Consider the following 15,055-nt stretch of genomic DNA (forward strand, 5'->3'; position numbering starts at 1 on the left):
CTAAGGGATGAAATAAAATAAGCCTTCCAAAGCTTGTTCAAATTACACTTGACACAAACAGATTAAATCCTGGGAGCAAAATGACAGAACAATAACAATACCATTTCCTTATAGATGTGGAAAGCTGGAACACTAGAAGCCTGTCTCATTTTTCGCACAGATGGTTAAGAAAGCTCTTTCCTCCACTGAATAGTCTCTGTATAGACGTGGAGTGATGAAAAACAGTCCTGTTGTCAACACGGTGGATCTTTGATTTTTCTTTCCCTCCGAAGATATTCTCCTTGCTAAAGGGTCATGTGGAGGGTTTGGGATTCACCTGCAATCTTCCTTTTACAGAGGGGTTGGAAACGTCACTTATAGCAAATAGTTTTCCTCCAGCACGTCAGTGTCTCTCACTGGGTCAGACAGCCCAGTCAAACTCTTGCGGAGTTTTCATCAACTGAAAGTGCACCCTGTCTCTTTTACAGCTTCTGAATGTCTCTCTGGAATATCATCCTGGATGGCCATCCGCCGACTGAAACTTAACATGGCAAAAACAGAGCTCATTATACTTCCTCCCAAACCTGGCCCTCCTACCTCCTTCCACATTACTGTTGGAAATACGTTCATTCACCCAGTAGCCCAAGCACGCTGCCCTGGGGTCACACTCGATTCCTCTCTCACATTCTCCTCTCACATTCAAAACGTTTCTAAAACTTGTCGCTTTTTCCTCTGCAATATCACAAAGATACGCCCTTTCCTCTGTTACTCGACTGCTAAAACTCTGACTCAGGCCCTCATTCTCTACCGTCTCGATTACTGCAACCTCCTGCTGTCCGGCCTCCTTGCCTCTCACCTGTCTCCCCTACAATCTATCCTAAACGCTGCTGCCAGAATCACTCTACTCTTTCCTAAATCTGTCTCTGCGTCTCCCCTCCTGAAATCCCTCTCCTACCTTCCAATCAAATCCTGCATCTCACACTCAATTCTCCTCCTCACTTTTAAAGCTTTACACTCTTCTGCCCCTCCTTACATCTCAGCCCTAATTTCTCGCTATGCACCATCCCGACTCTTGCGTTCTTCTCAAGGATGTCTTCTTTCTACCCCCTTTGTATCTAAAGCCCATTAAACCTTTCTCACTGACTGCCCCGCACCTTTGGAATGCCCTTCCCCTCAATTTCCGACTAGCACCCTCTCTATCCATCTTTAATACCCACCTTAAGAGACATTTGATTAAAGAAGCATATGAATTGCACTGTGGATAATCCTGGACACATGATACATAAATCTTGGCCCCCTGCAGACGCACTTACTAGAATTCCGCCTACTGTCTCTATATGTTCCCTTACCTACCAATTAGATTGTAAGCTCTTTGGAGCAGGGACTCCTCTTCCTTAATGTTACTTTTTTCTGAAGCACTTATTCCCATGACCTGCTATTTATATTATTTGTTATTTATATGATTACAACATGTATTACTACTGTGAAGTGCTATGTACATTTATGGAGCTATATAAATAAAGACATACATACATACATACAGTCGATGGACTTGTAGATTTGGGCCTTTCTTTCTTGATTTATTACTTTACTCCGTTAAAAGCACTGCTTGATAGTCAGTGACTTCTTTCTCAGCGTACAATCGTGGACATGTCTCATTCTCAGAGACTCTATCTTTATAGTGGCTACTTTCCAGGCAAGTACTTCGGACTCTGTGGGTACAGTAGCATGACTGGATTTTTATTGCGCTACTCCATCGTAACTTGGTCCTCTAATTTCGTGTTTTATGGAATGCAGATTGTAGTACTACAATGGTACTGCAGAATGGTTATGATGTAGGATCTATATCCAGACTGAATCACACAAGCAGCTCTCTTCACATCCCTGTAGCATCTTTGTTGCCGATACCCCCTAACAATTATCTGCAGAAGAATCACACATTCCTTCAAGTATTCAAACGTCTTTCTTTGCTGGTACATTTTACAAAATGACTGAATAACTCGAGCTGCTTTACTCTAACTAGCTTGTCTCCCTCTTTAGGCGGACTGTATGGCGACAGTCACAGAACGTTTACGCAAATAGTTTTCTCTCAACATCCTTCCTGTGATAAAACACTCTGTAGCATTTCTGAAGTGTCAGAATGCTTTTTTTCTCTTTGCAGCAGGTCCAGTTCATTAGCGAGAGACCTCTGTTTCTTGAGTGCATCGTGCAATTCTCCTCTCAGGGCCTCAATCTCTTCCCTGTGTTTGCTCTGTGCTTGCATCCATGCATCTTCCATAATATTTTGGAGCTCTGCAGATTTCATCTCTAGGATCACCGCTGCTTGGGTTTTCCACACCTCCTTGTCCTGGGCTTAGTGACCTTCGGGGATGGAGCAGCCTCTCTGCTTCTCCATCTCTTTCTCCAGTTTCTGTACCTTCTCATGCTTCCTCTCATACAGAGCTAAACAAAGATAATATGCTGCACACCACAATCAAACAATGCATTCAATATTACCGGTGCTGCTGGTTGCTGGTTACCTGTCCTGGTAATCCTGATCTGAACTGTAAATACAGCTGCAGCCGCCTTATCCTAATGCGGCCGGATCCGCGGCGCTCTGATAACAGCGGCCAGATGCGGTATATTTTCTTTTTTTCCGGAGCGGTTTCTGGTATGTTAGCACTCGGATTTTTAGCGCTGTCTGCTGTACTGCAATACCGTCTAAAAACACAGGTGGGGCGCGCGCAGTATTTGTAAAATTGAAGATTTACAGTATACAGTATTACAAAAATATAGCGCTGTGTCTTCGAATATAAAATTATCAAATTTCTTTACAGTACTGTATGTACTGTATTATTTTGTAATCAGTACTTTTACTTGTTTTCATACTCTTTTTATATTATACGTGTACCGTACTTTACTATATGTCTCATTTGAACATTGATGAAACGCATAGGCGTGTTACAGTATCACATTTCGGCGCATACAGCGCTCTCCCTCTCGCACCCGCACACACACTGCTAAAGTACTATTTCAACTTCTTATCTACAGTACAGTACACCTCTCCCAGTCAGATGGCTTTCTGAAAGCCAGATGGCTTTCTGGCTTCAATCATCCCGAACCTGTCATCCCATTCCTGCGTGTATAACGTACAGAGCCTGGTGTTACATTTCAGTGCCTGCGTGTAATCCTCTTTGGGAAGGGACCTAGTTGATGATTAATGTTAATGCGTGTAAAACTTCACATTCATGTGGAAGTTCAAGTCTGAATTTTTTTGTTGTTTTTGTTTCGTTTACAGACGTGTGCATGCATATAAAAATTCTTGTTATTCTGATATTCTATCGGTACTGTAGCTTTTTAATGCGACACTGGTCATTCACATGCTTTATGTGATTTTTATTGATTTAGGGGTGTGGGGATCAAAACATTATTATGACCTGTTGAAAATATGTCTTTGAACTACAGTACAGCTAATCCTTCATGCAGCTTTACCACCCTCCCCCCCGCAAACACAAACAGGGCTCAAGGATTTTAACTTCTTATCGACACCTCTCGCAAATCATTCATTTTCAAATGCTTGGCTTTGTGCTTTTAATTGTCCCGAGCCGAGCCTGGTGTCACATCTCTGCACCTGTGTGTAATCCTCTTTGGGAAGGGACCTAGTTGATGATTAATGCGCATGCGTGAATAACTTCACATTCATGTGGAAGTTCAAGTCTGAATTTTTTTTTTGTTTGTTTTTGTTTCGTTTCCAGACATGTGTGCCTACATAACAATTCTTGTTATTCTGATATTCAATTAGTATATGCGTTTCAACAAGGTTCCAATGCGCATGCACCTAGCTGTCCACCAATTGTTCAGTATCTACTGTAGAAGCTGCTCAGCTAATGATATTGATGGACTACATTTTGGCGAATTGTGATTTAAAGAATAGAACTACTGTAAATAACCATAAGAAAAGCTATTGATTACAGGAGAATCGCTTTAATGTACATTGATATCGATATAGTAAAAAAAGAATTACTGTAAATACTGTAGGGCAGTTGTACCCACCATAGATGTTGCAAATCGGTTGGCGCCGAGCAACTGGCAGTCCCGTAGTCTTGATTATACACGTAGTTGACAGGTGACAGCGGTCCCGCTACACCTGTAGTTGACAGCTCATGAAGCTGGAAATAGTTTTGGTACATGCAAGCTTGCTGGTATCTGTACGTGCAATCCGGCTGAGACAGCAGGTTTCCAGGCAAGGGCAGATAGCATGGGTTGCCGGTCAGCAGGTTTTCACAGACGGTCGGACCGTCTGGTGGTGGCGCTTTGCTTGCCTGGGACTGACGATTCTTAGTTGGTTTTATCATGACTTTTCGCCTTTTGAACTCTCCATGATCAAAGTTATTGGAAAATTCAGGGGCAACACACCAATACCCTCCTCCTGTAACTCCGGGTGCATGAGCAATACGAAAAAAACGTGGATCGATACATAACTTTTTCCTTATTGCACGCTTCCACCCATGAGCATCTGGTGAAAATTTGTAAAAGTCATAATTTTCGATAAAATATTGATACATTTGACCAACTGTGGCCATCTTATCATCTGCTGAACTAATTGCTGACCATATTAAATAAGCGTACGTTATGTTGGGCTTTTTGAACATGGACTGCAGTGGTGTACTCATCTCTGGACCTCTCTGGACAATGGAATAGAATACCAGACACTTTGCATTTAGTTTTTAATATGAAACGCCTAAATACAGGAGATAAAATGTTGTACAACTTCTTCAGTACCAAGGTCAATTCACAAAGGACCACTGTGGTATTTTTAAACATCTGCAAGTCGACACATTACTGAAGCGTATGCGCATTGCAATTCATGAATATCTGCCACCTGGCGGATACGCGAAAAATTGCAACCAATTAAATCCGAATCATTCTCATTAAACAGATCAAGCGCGGGTGACGCCGGCATGATTGCGACATGAATACGGCACGACGCCGCATGAACGCCGCATGTGCGCTCCGAAGCGCGTGGCATTCGGAAACCCCACCCTGGGAGCCAGATTCCGAAGACTGTCAATGTTTGAGCTTAAGCTCGAGAGCTTTGGAGACTGTACTTGATCTCTAAATTGGTATTTGTGGGATACCTTCATCTCGTGAGAATTATCCAAGGCTCCCATATCTTATAAAATGCGAAGAGCTTTTGTCTAAGCATAGCCGTCAACTTCTCCATGAGCATCACTTCACTGATCCTTTTTTTTTATAGACCTTTTGGAGGGGGTGGTTTGTTTCTTCCAGGATGCCGCTATCTCACATCTAGCAGCAGTAAGAATAAAGGAGATTAATTTCCCAGTTGGACGGTCAATTCCCGGTATTGGCCTTGCAAGTAGGAAGGTCAGCGGATCTATAGGTAATTCCAGGTCGGTGACCTCTTTTACCAAATTATGGACCTTAGTCCAATATTTTACAATTTCCGGACATGTCCACCAGATGTGGGCCATGCCCCCTCTAAGTCCGCAGCCTCTCCAGCATAGGTCTGACGCCAGGGGGTACATTTGATTTAATCTCAAAGGAGTAAGATACCAGTGATAGAGAATTTTGTAGATGTTCTCCTTGGTTGTGGTGCATATGGATGTTCCCGAGGCTGCCAACCAGATTTCGTCCCAAATCTCTCTCTCTATTGTGATATTCAAATCTGCTGCCCACTTGAGCATATAGTCGTGTTTTTGAGGGGCCACGGAGTTCTCTAATTCAGCATATATTTCAGAAATTAGTCCCTTTTGGTAGGTATTAGCTTTGCATAGCCGCTCGAATTTGGTGAGAGGGGGAAATTCTGGGGTTGGACATATTTTTTGGATAAAGTGTCGAATTTGTAAATATTTGAATGGATCCAGTTCTCTAATTTTATATTTAGCTCGTAATTCTTGGTAGCTCAGGAGCCTCCCAAGGCTTAGGAGATCTGCAATCGCCCCAATCCCTCCTATTCTTAATTGTTCATAGAGCTTGGATCTACATCCTGGGGGGAATTTGGGGTTGTTGGATATGGGTGTGGGCTGTGGGCTGGATGAGCAGAGCCCGAATCTGGTCTTGTATTCTGACCAGACCTCCCAGGTGAGTATTTCCGCTTTTAATTTTAAGTTATGAGCTTGTCTATCTCCTCTGTCTAAGCTCCAGAGGCAGGCCTGCAGAGAAGGCATTCTGGCATACTGAGACTCTATTTCAATCCCGCAACATTGGGCCGGGTAAGTATTCCACATGACTGCTTGTTTCAATTGGGCAGCTATGTAGTATTTATGGATGTCTGGGACAGCCATACCACCTCTTCCTCTTGGTGCCAACAGAACCGATCTAGCCACTCTGGGTCTTTTGCCCTGCCAAATAAAGTTAAACATTCTGTTTTGTATATTTTTTAGTTCAGTGCTAGGTACATGGACCGGGAGTGTCTGAAAAAAATATAATAATGTAGGAAGTATATTCATCTTAATAGATGTCATTCTCCCGATCCATGAAACCTGGTAACCTTCCCACTGATCTAAGACTTTTTTGATTGTTTCCCAGAGAGCTGGGTAGTTATCTTGATATGAAGCTCGACAGTACCTTGATATATTTACTCCCAGGTATTTAATATGTAACGGATTTTCTGGCCTGACTGACCCACCCAATCTCATATTGGCCCCTGTGGTCTAACCAGTCCCCATTACATGGTCGTGTCTGGTGGTGCACCTGATGGCAACAGGACACCTGAGTCTCCCGCATGATGGTGTTTGGGGAATGTCAACCCAGACAGGCAGCTGAGGTAGTGTGCTAGAGTCCTACCTACATACAGTGCAGCGCCTCCACCTCATCAGGATCTCTGCGTCCACAAGGAGATGGTTCTGATGAGGAACTCCTTCTTGGTGGTGCCTTCCGCTGTGAAGTAACTTCACACTCACACAGTGGGTTGTCATGAAACAGGGCATCTTTATTGATGATGGAATGGGCAGACTGCCCCTCGCAGCTGGCAGCTCAGCCGCTCATCTTGTCCCGTACTTTCCCTTCAAAAGTTCTGCCCTCCCAATGGAGTTGGATCACCTCTCCCCTCAGGGGGATCACCACCTGTGCCAGGTCCCTGGACACAGTGTAGGCCCTGCCAGCCTTCTGCTGCAGGTCAGGCTATTTGCTGCAGAATCACGTTAGGTTATCCTTGACCTTGAACATAAACTTGCATACTGTACATGCTGAACAACTAACTTTGGGCAGTGCTGTGCCTTATATACCCAGGAAATGACTCCACCTCCTGTGTCACTAACAATGGACAAAAGGTCTGTTACCACTCCCCTCATGTACATATGACACCTCACCAGGGTGTGAGGGCAAACCTCCATGATTGATGCTGGCAATCCTGTATATTTACCAGGCTTACTGCCAGCATGAGAGAGAACTGTATACCATTTTTACCACATGGCTACAAATATATGAAGTGCACCATCTATAGCTAAAATTCAGTTTGAGTAGTTTCACTTCGAATTCTGGTAAGCTGAGATTTAGGGCTTCAGATTTTTCGCTGTTTATTTTATATCCTGATATTTTGCCAAAGTCCGTCAGTTCCTTTTGAAGGTTCAGAAGGGAAGTTTGGGGTTTGGACAAAGTTAGAATGATATCGTCAGCGAATAGGGATATTTTATAATTTGTATCTCCTATACCAATACCCTGTATATTCACATTATTACGTATTTTGGTCGCTAGTGGCTCAATCGTGAGGGCTAAGAGAAAAGGTGATAGGGGACAGCCCTGCCTTGTACCATTTTTGATTTGGAATCTATTGTATGTTCCGCCTGGAAGTCTGACCGCGGCAGAAGGGTTCTGGTAAAGAGCCTGAACTCTTCCAAAAAGGTATCTTTAAAGCCAATTTTTTTCAAGGCATTATCCAGAAATAGCCAATCTATTCTGTCGAATGCCTTCTCTGCATCTAGGCTCAGTAACATTGCTTTCGTGTTGGACATGTGGGCATGGTCGATTATATTTATTATTTTACGGTGTTTCTATGGCTTGGCGGCCTGAGACAAACCCAACTTGGTCCGAATGAATTAGTCTAGGTAGGATGGGGTTCAGTCTGTTCTCAAGTATCTTGCTGTACAGTTTGAGGTCGTTTTTCAGCAACGATATGGGCCTATAGCTTCCGCACTGGGTCAGATCTTTCCCGTCATTATGAATAATTGCCAAATTGGCTGAGGACATTGATACTGGGATTGGATTCCCTTCCATAAATGTGTTGAACAGGTCTAACAAGTGGGTTGATAATATAGGTAGGAACTTCTTATTGTAGAAATTTGTGAAGCCGTCAGGGCCCGGCGCTTTAGATGTTTTCGATGCCTTCACTGCCGCTGTCAATTCCTCTAGTGTAATTTCTCCGTTCAGCATGGCATTTTCCTCCTCTGTTAGAGAGGGTAAATTACAATCGTCTAGATAGTTTACAATTGCCGCTAAATCAGTAGAGTGTGAGTTAGCAAAACGAGTTCTTAAGTTATATAATTTAGTGTAAAATGTAGTAAATTTTTCTGCTATTTTTTTCTCATTGTAAATTATCTCACAGACCTATTTTTGATCGCTGTGATTTGTGATCCCTTTTGTATGCCTCTTAGCTTGCTAGCAAGAAGTCTGTCGGCTTTGTTCCCCTTATCATAATACTTCTGACCTGTCCATTTGAGAGCTTTTTATAAATTTTCTAGTTGGATATCTTTCAATTCACTTCTAGCAGCTGTCAGTAGTTTATAAATTTTCCTAGAGGGGTTTGATTTATGTTGCTGCTCAAATTTTATAATTTTATCTGTAAGCTCTTTGATTAGTTTTATTTTGACTTTCTTCCTGTGGGATGCTATTGAGATAAGGCTACCTCGAATTGCCACTTTATGGGCTTCCCACGGGATAGCTGGAGACTCGACCGTGCCAAGGTTCAGTCTAAAGTAATCCTTAAGGGCTATTTTGATCTCCTTTTCTACCTCTTTATTGTTAAGTAGGGAGTCCTTTAGTTTCCAGCTGTAGGAATTCGCTTTTACAAATGGGGTCGAGAGGTTCAAAAAGATGGGTGCGTGATCGGACCACATAATCGGGCCTATATCAGTGTTGGCAGCTGCTTCTAGGATGTTATTGGTAGCAAGTCAATACGAGAATAGGTCTGGTGAGGGGCCGAGTAAAAGGTGGAGTCCCTTTGTCCCTGATGTTGTGCTCTCCAAATATCCAATAAAGAAAATTCCTTTATAATATCTTTACATTTTTTTCCCAGTCTTTATGTTTGGGTTGAGTGCGGGCGTCCTGGGGTAGACGATTTGTCTTCGGCCTGGTTAAGTGCCATGTTTAAGTCTCCTGCTATTATTAGTGACGACAAGTATTCATGGTCAACCTCCTCTAGTACTTTTTTTAGAAAGTTTGTCTGGTTCTCGTTGGGGGCATAAAGGTTAATCAGGGCGACTGCGGATCCTGATAGTGAGGGAGGGGGGGACAGGGGGAGGGAGGGAGTGGGGAGAGCGGGGAGGGTGGGGGGAGAGGGAGGGGAGGGAAGGGAGAGGGGGAGGGGAGTGGGGGGGGGAAGGGAGGCAGGGGTGGGAAGAGCAGGGGGAAGGGTCAGGGGGAGGGAGAGAAGGGGGGGTTGTTCAGGAGTCAGCCACTAGTAGGTTTAAAGGGGAATTTTCAGCTAGCATAGTTTTCCAACAACACATTTAGAAGCAGATCCTCTGCTATTCGGGAGGGTGAGGGGGGTATGGAGGGATGGGGGGTGGAGGGTAAGGGTGGGGTAAGGAGGGAAACATGAGTATACAACGTTTGTGGCTCTCTTTCATTTACATACACATTTTTCCCCCCCTCGGCATAGCATATACATAGACTCAATTTTGGCATTCAAGTATTAGAGTATGTCTGGGTCAGGTGGTAGTTATTAGGCACATTTCAACTGTAGGAGTCATATTCTAAACTAGCATATACTCTTAGAAACGTGGGGGGGAAGGAACAGGAGGGGGGTATGGGGCGAAACAGGGGGGGGGGGTTGGGGGGAGGGAAGGGGGAAAGGGGGGGGGAGGAGGGGGATGGGTAGGGGGGGTGAGGTGGTGGGTAGGGGGGTGAGGGGGGGTGTGGAGGTGGGAGGAAGGGGGGGATGGGGAGGGAGAGAGGGAGGGAAGGGGGGGGCTGCATGTAGAGCATCGGGGACAAGAGAAGACATCTTTAAATATACATTCAACAACAGTCTCAGCTTCTCTAGCAATAGGTCTAAACAATGTTAACTTAGAGCTGGGGAGGGGAAGGGGGAGGGGGAGGCTGTACACAAGACGGATCACATTAGGCAGGGCACATTTATAACATAGTCATAGAGATGTTACATTAGCAAGCGTATTTTCTTAACATTTGGATCTTGGCACATTGGGAGGGGGAGGGGGGAGGGGGGAAGTGATAAGGGTGGGTATGCATTGAGAACGGCATTTGTATGTTTTCCTAGGCATTTATTTACATAGTGCAATCAATAATCATATATCCCAGTCCTGTTATGTGGGACTACATTTGTTCTAAATGCAAGTTTTTAGAGACCTGTTTCAAATAGTAAAGCAATGTTTCAATATGAATTTAAGCCGTGTGAACCTTGGGTGAGGGGGGGAGAAGGGAGAGAGGAGGGAAAGAAGGCAGGTGGGGGGGGAGGGAAGGGTGGGGGGATGCAAGGGTGTGGGGGGGATGCAAGGGTGTGGGGGGGATGGAAGGGTGTGGTGGGGATGGGAGGGTGGGGTGGGAGGAGGGTGGGGGGGGGAAAGAAGGGGGTGGGGGGAGGGGGAGGGATGGGGTGCGGCTTGGGCAATAGACATAGAAGGATGCATATTTATATTGTAATTTTACATATGCTAGAGGGGGGGTAAACAGGGATTTAACTGCTAGGGCGGAATTACCCATCTTATGTCCCTTTTTTAAACAGGGCTAAACATCCTTATGCGTGGTAAACCAACGTAACTGGGGGACATGGTCAGAGCAGCCGTTCCTGGATAAGTCTCTGGGGGGTTAGATCTCAACTCTGGGGTGGCCACCAGGAGTGGGGATCATTTTAACGGGCCCGTTAGATGATTTGAGCCTGGGGCCACCCTCCCTATTCACCCAGAGATCCCTCTACAGAGTGAGGCAGGGGTGCCTTCTCCAACCGAGCGGGCTTCTCTTTATATTGCCTGTGTTCTTGTGCGGGGTATGGGGAAGAGGACGTGAGGGGTCGGCTCAGGGTGAACGGAGTGGTCCCTATCAGTCTTCCCGTCCTCTCCTCTTAACCATGACCTCCAGCTGTAAGAATGGGGGGGCCAGCCTCCCCTCTCGGCATCTGCTGGGAACCGGTAGGAGTGGTAGGTAATCCTGTGGGTGAAGGGGCTTCCTGTCCCGGAGTCCAGGCGTAGTGGTGCAGGCTGGGCCTGATGTTGTAGGGGTTCTCCGGGGCTCCTCCTCGTGGCTCTCACATAGGGGACTATGTGCAGCGTTAGGGCTCAGGTAGGTGGCAACGGCCAACTAGGAATAACAGTCACAGTTGATTGATGCTGGGCACAGAAGGATCACTTGCTTCTGCTTTGGGTCTGCGCAGCAATTCTCCGGGAGGAACGAATCGATCTGTCCCCCTCCTCGGTGTTTCTTGCGGGTTGCTCGGCCTCCGACCATGAGAGCGGGCGGGAGAGGCCCAGTGCTCTGGCAAACGAGGACATTTCCTCCGGTCATCTCAGGGCCAGGAACTTTCCGTTTTTGGAAGCAATAAGCTTAAACGGAAACCCCCAGCGGTATCTGATTCCGTTCTCTCGCAGGAATAAGGTCAGTGGTTTTATCTCTTGCCTCCTATTTACCATGATTTTTCGATAGGTCATTGAATACCTGGATGACTTCATCTTGGTAAGCTACGGTATCCAATGTGCGGCAGGCATTTAGGACTTTTTCTTTTGTCGAGTAGCTGTGGAATCTGACAATTAGGTCACGTCGTCTGTTAGGGTCATCCGACCTAGGCCCTAAGGCCCGATGAGCCTGATCGATTTCCAGATCTCTTTGATCAATTTCGCCGCAGACTGTGGTGATGAGTTTAGTCAGATAAGGCCGCAGGAGGTCTGGTAGAACCGACTCCGGGACGTTCACGTGATCCTCCATTTCCTCCTTAAGCCCCGCAACCTCTTCTCCCAGCCGGAAGATTTCATCCTCTGCCTCCATCAGTCTTTGGCGATCCTCTCCTTGCCTGAGTACGATCTCGGCTGTTCTGTCTGCCAGACCTGAGATCTCTCATTTCAGTTCAGAGACTACCGCCTTGAGGTCGTCCTGTAATGATGTATGCAATTTATTATGCATGTTTGTCATGAGTTCCTCCATGTAGGATCTTGAAATTGGGTCCTCTGGGTTAGGATCTCCCCTCGGCTGCGGGTGCCTGTTCGTCTCAGCGGGAGAGCCACGTGCGCCAGCGCCATCTTGCATCTCTGCCCTTGCATCGGGGCTCTTCTGTGAAGGGGGGAAATATTTCGCTACTCCTTGGTTTGTGTTTTTTTTTGTTCTCGCCTGCATCGTCCCCTTGTTCCTCCATCTGGTGATGGTTGAAAAAGAAGGGAAAACTCGGGGAAAAATTGACAATTATTGCGTTTATTAGCGCGGGTCCCCAGAGCTCTCTTAACAATCAACCATGCCGGATGACATCACTGGAAGTCGTCCCAACTTCCTGTCTTTTAAATACCTGTTGATTCAGGAGTCCAGCCTGCTTAATTACCTGCAGCAAGCTGTCCAACAGGAGGTTAACTTTGTATGCTTGAAAGCACACATATGCTCCTCACTCCAGCATACTGAGCCAGTGGTTCTGTCACAATACATACATACATACATGCATACATACATACATACATACATACATATATACATATATACATACACATACATACATACATACATACAGCCTCACAACCAATATAGCCTCACATCCAATATATATATATATATATATATATATATATATATATATATATATATATTATTTTCAGAACTGTACTTTAATTGCTTGCTTGAGCTCCGAGGTTAAAATGAACTAAGCAGCACTTACAGAGGCCCTGCACTCTTCCCTAAAGCAGTTAAATGCCAGGGGACCACACAAGGCCTCTGTATGTTCCCTTACCTCATCTCCGACGACTTCAGATGATGTGGGGTCATTTGACAATGCCGGGTCATTCGATGTCGCATTGCCATGGCAACATGATGTCACATGACCCGCTGCATCATTTGATGCCAGAGACAAGGTAAGGGGGCGTGTGTAGGGGGGAGAGCAAGCAGGGTGACTGTAGACGGACGTTCACAGAGGTACACAATTTGATGCCAGAGACAAGGTAAGGGGGCGTGTGTAGGGGGGAGAGCAAGCAGGGTGACTGTAGACGGACGTTCACAGAGGTACACAATTTGGAGATGTTTATAATGTGAAATTATAATAGGCTTTATTATGCCTTTTCCTTTTCATCAGGAAATTATCCAAACACATGGGGGGAAGAAAGCTTCCATTCACTTGGGAGTATTTCTAGTGAAATCCTTGCAATTAGTTCACATCTCCATTAGTTAAGCTTCTCCCAGCCCAAACACATAACATGAAAATAAGCAGATATAAGCAGTCTCTTAATAATGAAAGTCTTATCTGTTTAGTTGCTGTAGAGTAAGCTTCTCTGCTCTCCTGGAACCGCACCTGTGCGTGCACAGAAAAATATCAGCATCCAGGTTTAGAAGTCTTATTTGGTGTCTTGCAATCAGCTCTTCTGTGTGGCTGGCAGAATTCAAGACTTTCAGCTTCAGAGATCTGGGTTTCTTTTGGTCAGTCTCTCCTGGGACTCAAGAACCTCTGCTCTGTCTCTCCAAAGGTCAGCTCTCAGTCAGAGCTAAAGAGAGTCACTTCTTGTCTCAAAGGCAGGCTTTTTGTAAACAATCTAATCAGGCAGGTGGTGTTTAGTAATTAACTACCACACTGCTAGATTAAAGGAACATTACTGAACAGGGATAAGTCCCCTGTTACAGTGACGCAGGGGAAAAAGTTTTCACACCCTTGCTCTAAATGATCACAAGCTATGCAGGTATATTTTCTAATGGTTTTACTCTTTTTATCGTTCTCTATATACAGTACTCTTTCTTTTCTGATCATGCAATGGTACTTTACCAAATACCACATCTCAGCATAAAGAACTTGAATCAGATGTGACTATTTGTTTTCAATTCCGTTAACAAATATATATGACTTTTTCCTCCCTGTAATTACAGAGTGAAAATATGAGGACATTATGGAAATCAATCATTATTGAAAAGCTTTAGTAAACAGAATAAACGGAATCAGAATAAACAGGACTCAGAGTAAACAGAATAATACATTGTTACAGTATAGTTGAATATCTGCCACTTACTATTGAAAATATGATGTTGTTATGACTCTTTATTCCGTTGAATGAGAAACATGTATTAAAAGTATCTTACACTCTGTAGATAGTTTTTAATAGTACTTGTATTCTGCCAAAAGATTAAAACTAAAGTCAGAAGTGAATACTTATAAAATGAGATTAACAGCACTTTGGAACCACTCTCAAAGAAACATTTAAATACAAGGCTACCAGAGCATTTACACTTGAGAATACTTACATTAGAGATGTATTAGTTTCTAGTGCCCAATTTGACAATTTAATATGTTCACCCAAGTGCAACGTACTCTAATACTTCTGTATTTATCAACTCTTATCTGTCAGATATCTTGCTATTGAACTTGCTCTCAGACAAACTATCTGTAACCCTGCGTTCCCAGGTCTTAAGGAGTTTACATAATTTCAGACTATTTACATGTCTGTGTTCAGTGTCTCGCACCTTTGCCGGATGCTGGATCCGTGCAGGCTGGGTGTAGATATGCAGATGCTGAATGAGGTTTGCCAGGAACTTTTGTAGTACAAACAAAGAACTTTAGTCACATGCGTTGATAATGCTCCACATACAAGGTGACAAAGTAACCGTAACACTAACTGGTGTCAAACAATATAGTTACTATGTGCTTATTCCCTTGGTAGCTCTCACTCCTCTACTAAAGATGTAGCATCTTCTATATTAGAAGCCACAGGACATGTGCTGCTGAAACGCG

Source organism: Ascaphus truei, chromosome 2 (genome assembly GCF_040206685.1).
Source record: "Ascaphus truei isolate aAscTru1 chromosome 2, aAscTru1.hap1, whole genome shotgun sequence".
NCBI lineage: Eukaryota > Metazoa > Chordata > Amphibia > Anura > Ascaphidae > Ascaphus > Ascaphus truei.